The following is a 9,790-nucleotide window of genomic DNA, read 5'->3' as shown; positions in this document are numbered from 1 at the left end:
TGGCCTCTGGGTGACATCTGGTGGCAGATTCATCACTTGCCTGGAGCCGCAGTCCCGATGCGACTGTGTAGAACAGGCTGCTTTATCGCACTCCTTGCTGGCCACAAAAGACCCTAAAATTGCCAGGTTCCCCCGTGCCTTGATCTAAAGGAAAGCTTGAAGGAAATCCCTCAGCCCTTGAGAAGCATCTGAAAGGATGTTTGAGGATTTCAACCCATCTGAGACATCAAGCTGGGATTTTCAGGATATCTGTTGTTCTAGGGTTGTAGAGGAATGATGATAAGGAGGCTTCCTGGTGATAAAATCCCAGCTGCCTTGTTAACAAATACATTTCTTTTGGCATCTGCTTCCCTTACTTGTTTTTTTGTTTTGTTTTGTTTTTATTTCTACTATATACCCTGCTCTAGTGACTGGGATTGTTAAGGCAGCATAGCTGCTTTTTCTAAATGTTGCTTGTAACTGCAAATCTTAATCACAGGCCCAAGGAGAGGAGGATTGCCTTCATTCAGAGGTGCATCATGCTGTGTTCCCAGTGTACATTCTTTTTCTTCCCCGGTTCTTACTGAAAATGCCAAGGAAACAGCCAAATAAAATACATTAGAAATCGTGTTTGAACAGAGCAGCTGGACATGCCCAACCTGTAACATTTTGTATAGAGCAGAATGAAAACTGAGAAATTTCCGATCTTTCTTGCATAAACTTCCAGAAAGAACAAAAATACAACATTTAGTTGGCTTGTTGTCAGTAGTAGTTGCCCTTACAGAAGCTCTTTAGAGACAGGGGTTAGAACAAAGCAGAGATTTTTGTGAAAGTGGTGTTTGTGCAAAGAGGCATCTGCACAGGAGCGAGGGATGTGTAATTCCTGCCCAGCCACCTCTTCTCTGCCCTCTGAGAGCATAAATTACAAGGGAAAGAACATCATGTCGTACATGCTGCCATAAATCAATCATTTTATAACCAGTAAGAGCCAGAGCTGCTCGTCTAGATGAAGTTTGGGTGCCTTGCCAGCATTTTCCCACATAAGACTATTGAAAGGAAATGGTGATTTTCAGTAACTTGACTGTGATTTAACAAAACAGAGGCTCATCTTTGATAGCTGAGCTTTCTTCCTCCTCAGCTGCTGAAGTCTGTTGTCCCTAATAGTGGACAGGAGCAGCTTTCAGGTAAGGAATGAGTGAACAAACTGGGGATTCTCCACCAGGAGAGGTGGCTTTGCTGTAAGAACTCTGGAAATGAGTAAAACTAGCAGGTACCATACCCACACCTTGTTGAACACTTCCAGGGCTGGCGATTGCACCAGTTCCCTGAGCAGCCTGTTTCAATGCCTGACCATCCTTGCAGTGAGGAAATTCTTCATAATACGTAATCTAAACCTCCCCTGGCACAACTTGAGACCATTTCCTCCCTTCCTGTCTCTTACCTGGGAGAAGAGAATGATCCCCGACCTCACCACACCCTCCTTTCAGGGAGATGTAGAGAATGATAATGTCCCCCTGAGCCTTCTCCAGGCTAAACAACCCCAGTTCCCTCAGTTGATCCACATCAAACTTGTGCTCCAGACCGTTTCCAACTCTGTTCCCTTCTCTGGACACACCTCAGCCCCTCAATGTCTTTATTTTGTTTCAGAAGCCTAAAGAAAATCACTGCTAGTGTCCTGGATAACTCCAAGTGTGCTGCTTGAATACCATGTTATAATTTCAAAGTACCAAACCAAATGCTTTGATTTTTCCTCTTGGCAAATTCCAGAACCTCCCAAGCACAAGGAGGAACACGTTCTTGGGTTCTGTCTTGACAGCTGTCCCAGCCCTGACTGAAAAGACTATTTTAGATACCCCTGGCTGTCACTGGGTCATTTGGGTTGTGTGAGTGAGTGTTCGCACTGAGGTTTCTGCTGTGTCTGGCAGTTTTGTCCTAGAGAGAGCCCTTTACAGTGCCCTGAGTGCTTCTGCTGCAGGAAACATTTTAGTGCCAGTCAGGAGGCTGCTTTTGAAGAAGATGCTGTGTTTGCTGCCACACTCACAATCACTGTGATCTGATTCACGCTACAGAGCACTCACTCTGGAGTTCCCTTGGGACAAAACTGGACCAGGGAGATCCTGCAGCCCTGTGGCCGGGATACCCTGCTCTCTGTGAGGCAGTCAGGCTGCAGGACCACCCTGGAGCTGGCTGGCAGCAGCGCACCAACACATTTAGAGTTGCTGTGCTGGCAGCATCTCAGCAACAGCTGTTTCATGCTCCTGTTGCGCAGCACTGTTTGGTAAGGTAAACACAGCCTAAGGGTGATGAAAATGGTAATATGGCCTCCTTAGGATGAAATTAAATTATTTTTCATCCTAATGCCTTCTTAAAATGTGTGTGTATATATGTACATACGTATTTTTAACAAGTCTTTCACTCACTTTCTAGCATTTCCCTTGCAGGATTTATATTTCAAGTGGAGTAATTGTCAGCTCCTCTTTAACAGCAATAAGCCATAAGACATGTCAGTACTTGTTCATCTATTCCTTTTTCTCAGTTCATTAGTGTTATTTATTGCCTGGCTGGATTTTGAGTATTAATGAATTCTCCCCAAAGTTTGCATTTTTTATTGAAATAAATCGATCAGTTTAATATCTCTTCAGTAATTACGTGTTTAGATGTATTTGCACAGTGCCCCAGCTCTAACGAGATTAGTAGCAGGAAAATCCCATTCTGCAGATTAGCGTGATGTATTGAGTTGAACTTTAGGATTTTCCTCTGGTGCTTCATTATGAAGGTTTATTACAGAAAAACACTTTGTCTTCAATTACTTGCTGGCTGATGTGCATCTGAAAGGCTCAGATGAGCAGTCATTTTTTTCCTCTGAAATTAGAAACATCAGCTTATGAGATACAAACTCTTTAAATGCTGCCATTAGAAAGGCATCTTATGACACTAAAAGGTTCTCAGTATTTTCACTTCACAATTCAATTTTCCATTTTGTCACATCTGGGACATTCTGACAGTGACCAAACCATGAGCTCTCTGCATGGGCAGTGTCTGCATGGCCCAGCAGCAACGTGGCTTGACCTGAGGAACTTTCATGTGGCTGAATTTACTGCCAGTTAACACAAAGTTTGAATTGCTGATTTGAGGGGTGAGAATAAAGGAAACAAATTAAGAAACCCACTTAGAGAAACGCCATTTCTCTCCCTTCCCCAGGGACAGCTTCAGTCAAACACCTTCCTGGTCTCCTCATCCTTTGCTTTTGCTGGGTGCTACCTGGGAGTAGGTAGCACCCAGCTGGGAGTTGCAGTCCCTCAGGGATGTCACTTAGCCCAGTGTGGCTTGGCTGTGGTCCCTCAGGATTGTCCAGCTGTGCCCCCCTTTGGCATGAAGTACCTCCTTCCAGCTGTGGCCCAACAATGTCTCCTGCATCTTTCAGGGGATTGTCAGCCCCTTGCAGCTGCCCCTCTCTTGAAACCTGCCTGGGCTGGGGTGCTGTGGGTTCCCCTGGCTTCCTGCAGACCATTCCTACATTAAAAACTTGTGTTGGTGACAGAAACTGATAAATATCCAAGTGCTACCACGGCACAGATGACTTTGCAACTACTGTAATATCATGAAAGTCTCCTCCCAGCTGTCCCCAGCAGCTGCTTTCCCCAGATACAATGGGCAAGGACTCTGCTGGAGGCAGGAGAACATTACACAATTTACTTTGAAGTCAGTGAGGGGTTAACAGCGAGGACAAAGGCTTTTAGAGCAACAGAAGGGCAAATTCTTCCCCAGGTGAGTTGAATTTCAGTGCTGGTTTGTCTTCCATGTTAGTGATCCAAGCTGGGATTGTGTCATGGATCTGCCAGGTTTTGTAGGAGCCCAGGAGAGCTGGTTTGTCACTGACAAGGCAGCTCCTGCTTCACCCCAGGAAGCCACCCCTTTACAGCTGGCTGGGAACATGAGCAGTGTCACTGGTGACAATAAAGCCACTAGATCATAAAAATACCACGTTAAAACATTCTAATTCAAACACTGTTAAAGAGTTTTTGCATCGGGGGAGAAAACCACCCACAAGCAATTTTGCACTGCAAGTGCAAACACTGTGTTTGCCTTGAAGCTTTTACATATGGAAGAGAGGGCTTGGATTCCAACCTAAAAAAGTTGGATACTTCCAGGCTATGGCTGACAAACTCTGGCAGTGGGCTGACACTGCTAAGCGTGATGGAGAGAAGTTTTTTAAACCCTGCCATGGAAAATATCTGGCTATGTGTTCCACAGGGAGAAGCTGGTGTGTGGATGACTCCTGTGACACAAAGAGAGAGCTCTGCAGCACCTGGGAAAAGGCCACTCACCCTGTCCTCCACAGACCTGGGAAGAGGTAAAAATGCCTGCTTATCCTATAAAGTGGTTTTGGGACTTGTGATTCCACATGTAAGAAGTTGCTGAGCAGAAGTGTCCTGCCTCTTGCTTGCATGATGTCAGCTGTGATTTCTCATGTCCTGGAAGCCATAAGCATTCTATAAATGTGTAAATTTAAATAATAACTATGTCATGTTTCAGTTGCATGGATGCATGGAGGTGGTGCAGTTACCTGGGACAGTTCCTTGTGTCTAATCCACTTGGAGTGCCCTAAATCGGGACTTTTCATCAGAAAGTACATGTTCTATCTCCCTGTGTGCTTCCCATGGCCTCCTGTAGCCTGGGCAGGGCTGGAGAGAACGAGAGGCTTTGTATTTCCATATCTGCTCACAGTAACTGGAGCATTACAAATTAGGAAATGGGCTTAAAATTAGTTTTACTTCTTTTATCTTTTAGTTCTCACCCTTTCACTTTGAAATTCTGAGCTCCTTGCTTCACTTGCAGATTCTTTCTGCTCCCAGTGTCCCCACAAGACAATAATCCAGTCTATGCTGGAAATCCCTAACATTTCCACTGTGCAAAAGGGAAATGGTGCTGCTGGAAGGTTGTTTCCCTTCTCCCAGCCCCAGTGGTTGTTTAAACAACAGTTTAATCAGAAAAATTTAAACGAAACCTCTTCAATGTTTTTAACCTGAGAAATGCTGGATCTACTGTCTCTAGATACGATTTTTGTAGTATTCCAGTTTTTAAACAGAAGTCAAATTGGGCCAGAAAAGTATGGCTTCAGGCCCCAAGTTGAAAGTGAAGGGCTGCTGGATTGGATTTCTGTTTGTAACTACTTTTTTTGAGGTGTAGCTTGATCTCTGCAGGTAAAAGTTATCAGATGAACTGTGTGCTTCTGAATGGTACTCAGGATGTTTTAATTCCAAATTCTTGCCTTCTTTTCTTTGAATGTATATGTGGCCTGTGTGCTCTTCTATATCTTTTCTGTCTTCCTGTCTCTTTCTTCCTTCCTCTTCTAATTCCCGCTTCTTGGAACATTTTGAGTAACTTAACTGCAAAAGGGCTTAAAGTTTGCCAAGTGGAATGGGCCAAGTTAATGCTCTGATAAGTGTTTTATGTAGACTGGATGTTGTAGTAAACCCTTTGCCAAAGTCCCTTGATTTTTCTGGAGTGCCAGTAAAGTTGTTTTGATCTCTTGAGAGAATATCTTGACACTATTTTCTCAACTACTGAGTGCACACTAGGAAATATCCTCAAGGAACAATGCCAGGTTGAATATTGCAAGCTCATTAGGGTTCTTCTTTCCTCCTTCTTTTTTTTTCTCATTTTTTTCCCCATTTTAAATCCAGATGTGTTTCCCAAAGCCTGAGGTGAGTAGAAAGGAAGTTGTCTCTTGGAGCAGTGCTGGGGATTGCTCTCTTGCTTGTGGCAGATGTTGCCACCCGAATGCATTTATTCTTTTATTTAATGTACAGACAGAAGTGTCCCTTTTCCTTTTCAGCTGAAGTAACATTTCACATTGATCAAGTCACTTTCTTTATCTAATTTGGTGCCATCCCCAAGGAGTTATTCACAAAACTTTGGGGGCTCGTGATGTATCTCTGACAGCACCATTACCTCTGTATTTCCTTAAAGGGAAGATTTGGGATGAAGCAAGGAGCTCTGTTCCTGTTCCTGAGCAGAATTAGGGATGGTTTCTGTGTGCACCCAGAGCAGGTTGCTTGTTCAGTGTGTTGGTCACTCTAAATGTCCAGAAGGAAACAAAGTGGCAGATTAATTGTGAGGGGACAGTGACCCACCTGAGGGCGAGGGGGTGTCCCCTCTGCTCTGAGCCCTGGGGAAATGCAGGGGCCAGGGAGGTTTATCTGCTGGTGACAGGTCCATGAGGAGAACATGCAATCATATAAAAAACTCCAGCAAGCACTTAGGACCTTGATTTTGAGAAATCAGGGAAAAGAATATTTCCCAGCACTTCCTTCCCTGTGGCTTTTTTCATACTTTTGAATTGAGCCGTGGTTTGGAATCCATAACCTGTGGGAGGAGTGTGGTAGGCTTTTTTCTTCTTGGTTTTTTTTTCCTCTGTTTTGAAGCTTTATTTTGTGTCAGGACATTGTACAGTCTCCAGAAACACAACTCAGACCTGGCAAAGCCATGCTGATGCCTTTGGCTGGTGTTAGCTCCAGCTGAAGGATGGGAAGGGGATGAACTGTTTGCTGAGAAAACAGGTTTTTCAGGCAAAGTTCTGTAGGAAGAGCTGTGAGTTAGGAACGCTGAGCTCAAATGTTTTATTCTATTTTTCTTTGGCAAACCCCAACCAAAGAAAGGTGATGGCTTCCAGCAGTGTTGATGTGTAGGAGCAGAGGAGAAATAGTCAGTGCTCTTCTCCTCCACCTCCAAGGAAAAATGGGATCAGAGGGAGCACGCTGGCTTGTTTTGCTCTGCTCCAACCTCTGTTCATGGGTGTGTAGATGAAAATAAAAGGGTTTTAATTTGTTGTTGGACTGTAGATACAAACTTGCAGTGCTGTTCTGTTAGGATGATAGAAAGTGGCTGTTGTTGTGAGGAAAGCTTTTCTAAAAGCTTCACGTCTGAGAAATGGCACTTGGAAAATCAAACTGCAATCCAATGCAGGCAACTCTATAATGTAGCTATAACTCATTATGAAAAACACAAAATAAATCAATAGGGTCATCAGCTGATACTAAACCATGTCTCAGAGCTGGGCAGGTTTCTGTGTTGTATTTGCCTGGTAATACAGATGTCTGAATTCTGCTGTGATCAAAGACCTTGCTCAAAATTTACACTACAAATTGCTGTACAGCACAGACCCTCCTCAAATCTGCTTCCTTTGGCAGGAGGTGGTGATAGCAACAAAGGATTAAAAAAAAAGTAAAAGTAAATCAGTCATTTACTAGGCTTCTTTCTGCTCCTTGACATTATTTTCAATGACTCTGGCATCAGTGGCACTGAATGTGACTCTTGGGGCCACGCTCAAAATTTACACTACAAATTGCTGTACAGCACAGACCCTCCTCAAATCTGCTTCCTTTGGCAGGAGGTGGTGATAGCAACAAAGGATTAAAAAAAAAGTAAAAGTAAATCAGTCATTTACTAGGCTTCTTTCTGCTCCTTGACATTATTTTCAATGACTGTGGCATCAGTGGCACTGAATGTGGCTCTTGGGGCCATGGTAATGGCAATACAGAAGCAGAAGCAGCTGCACAGGGAGTTGGTGCTGAGGAATTGAGGCAATTAGGAAAAGGTGGTGCTAGAGCTGGGTTGAGTCAGGTGTGAAAAAATGGCATCCCCTCATCACCCTGAAATGTGGTGATATCAGTGATCACAGGCAGAAGAAATGGTTTTCTCAAACCGGGCACCTTCCGAAAGAAGGGAAAATATTCAGAGGTAAAAATCAGAATTCCAGCCAGCATTCAGCTAGCTACACAGTTATTCAGAGCTGAACTTCACAACAGCTGCACTTATAATGCTGTTTTGCAGATCTAACACTTGCAAGATGTGGAAAATAAAATTCAGGATGAATTTTAAGAACGCAACAGGAATAAGCAGCGTGGCAGATGTAGATTTAGGGTATTCTGCACTTTCTGAAGGATTTGTTTTTAATGTGAAGCATGTACCTTCACACTCTGTAACATGTGCTCTGATTCCCTGACAGATTCGTTCTGCACAGTCCCACTGGAATATTGGCGCTCACACCATCTATAAACAGACAGTCAAGGTTTGTGTCTTTCAGGATTGGACTTCATTTTATTTACTGCATGGTCTGTGGGGGTGGCAAGAAAGGGAATTCATCAAAAGAAGCATGCAATTCTCCCTTCCTCCTTCCCTTTATTTATTTATTTTTGGAACTTGAAAGCTTTCAGAACTCTTCATTATTCCCGGGGTTCATTTTTTATTCTTTTTTCCCAGTAGGAAAGCAGCTAATCTCAGCAGGTGAGGGGCAGGGCGATGAGCTGTTGGAGACAAAAGGCATTCCCAGAGATCATCACAAGAGATAAGGGGTCCTCTGGTGATTACCAGGGCTGATGGGGTGAAGGGGACAGGCTGCAGAGGAACTGGGGGGCTGAGGAGCAGCTGGGTACCTGCGGGCTGGGGGAGTAGGGGGGGATAGGTACCCTGCTGAGCAGGAATAGGCACAGGGCATGGGCTTCCAGGGGTCACAGTGGGGAAATTTGCCTTTCCCCATGGAATGTATTACCCCTGAGTGCTGTGTAGGTATTTGTGGGATTGCCTCCCATCTGGCAGATTTAATGCTGGTGGAAACCCCCGTGTATGTGGTGCACTAGCGGTGTTTCCTTGTGGGATACTCCATTTGCTCCAGCCTGTCTGTAAGGAAAAACCCTACAAGCAGGAGTCCCTTAGTATTAAGTGGTAGAGTTGGAAGTGATACCAAGTTTAAAATATTTTGATGTAATTTAATCAGGAGTTTTGTTGGTCTTTGCCCCAGGGGAAGGGAATTTTCAGTTTCTTTTCAAAGGACTGTTTCAGCACTCAAAGCCTGATGAGCTGAACCTCTCAGCAGACTGGGAGTAGCAGAAGATGCACAAAAGATAACGGCCATCAACGACCATCAGCTCCAAACATCACCCCTGGCATGGTCAGAGACACCTGGTCCGGAAAAGGCTGATAAGAGAACCAAGGAATGAGAACCTAATTAACATCGAAGGCGAAGAGATAACCAGTAGGAAGCCAAATCCTAAGAACTCTGTGACTTGGGACCAACGAATATTGAACCAATGAATTTCTACGGGTTTTTGACTGTATAAAGTATGTGAAAAATCTAGTAAAATTGACGTGTGATGGAATGATTTCCTCTCCACAACCCGGGCCATGTGTGGAAGAAACGATTTCTGTTGCACATCCTGGCCAGAGCAACATCCTGGACAGAATAAAGTAATGCCTTGATTCTCTTACACTAAATTGTTGTAGGAGAGTTTTTGTTTTTCCCGCAGTTTCGGTGATAGTAGGAGACCGCTCAAAATGACGCATGTTACAGAAGACTGGGAAACTCTTTCAGGTGCACTGCCACCCATAGTTCGTGACCAGCAGCACAGAACAATGTCAGACATTCACTTTGAGGACACGGCGAAGCAACTGCCCGCAGAACGCTTGTGACAATCACATTTCTTTCACAGAAAAACCTCTTTCCAGCTACAAATAAACACGAGCAGGATTACAAAACTTCGATGAGAGCGTCAAAGCTGGAATAAGGAACTTCAGTGGGAATGAGAAAGCGAGGGGTGGCTCGGAGAGAGCAGGATGGAGAAGGGAGCGGTCCCCTCCGCTCAGGGTGATGCTTATGGGGAATTTAGTGACCTGAGCCATAAAACCTGGGCCACAAACCCGGTCAGAGCTGCGAGCCGTGGCAGGGAGGGCTCGGGGGGAGCGGGCTGAGCCCCCGGCCCCGCTCCATCCGCAGTGCGCGCAGCGGCCGCGTTGCGGAGCTGTTGCCCCG

The 9,790-nt window shown here is 44.7% G+C and overlaps 1 long non-coding RNA gene across 1 annotated transcript; it reads left to right on the top strand.

The window, feature by feature from the left end:
• Positions 1-3,267: 3,267 nt before the first annotated feature.
• On the top strand, positions 3,268-9,255 carry LOC108446625. Its single transcript, XR_001861881.1, has 3 exons — positions 3,268-4,333; positions 7,991-8,053; positions 8,783-9,255. It is a non-coding gene; the product is annotated as an uncharacterized LOC108446625 (long non-coding RNA).
• Positions 9,256-9,790: the final 535 nt, after the last annotated feature.

The sequence above is a fragment of the Corvus brachyrhynchos genome, unplaced genomic scaffold, assembly GCF_000691975.1.
Source record: "Corvus brachyrhynchos isolate BGI_N302 unplaced genomic scaffold, ASM69197v1 scaffold55, whole genome shotgun sequence".
Classification (NCBI taxonomy): Eukaryota; Metazoa; Chordata; class Aves; order Passeriformes; family Corvidae; genus Corvus; species Corvus brachyrhynchos.
Note: the sequence above shows the minus strand (reverse complement) of the source record. Positions and strands in the feature narration are given on the sequence as shown.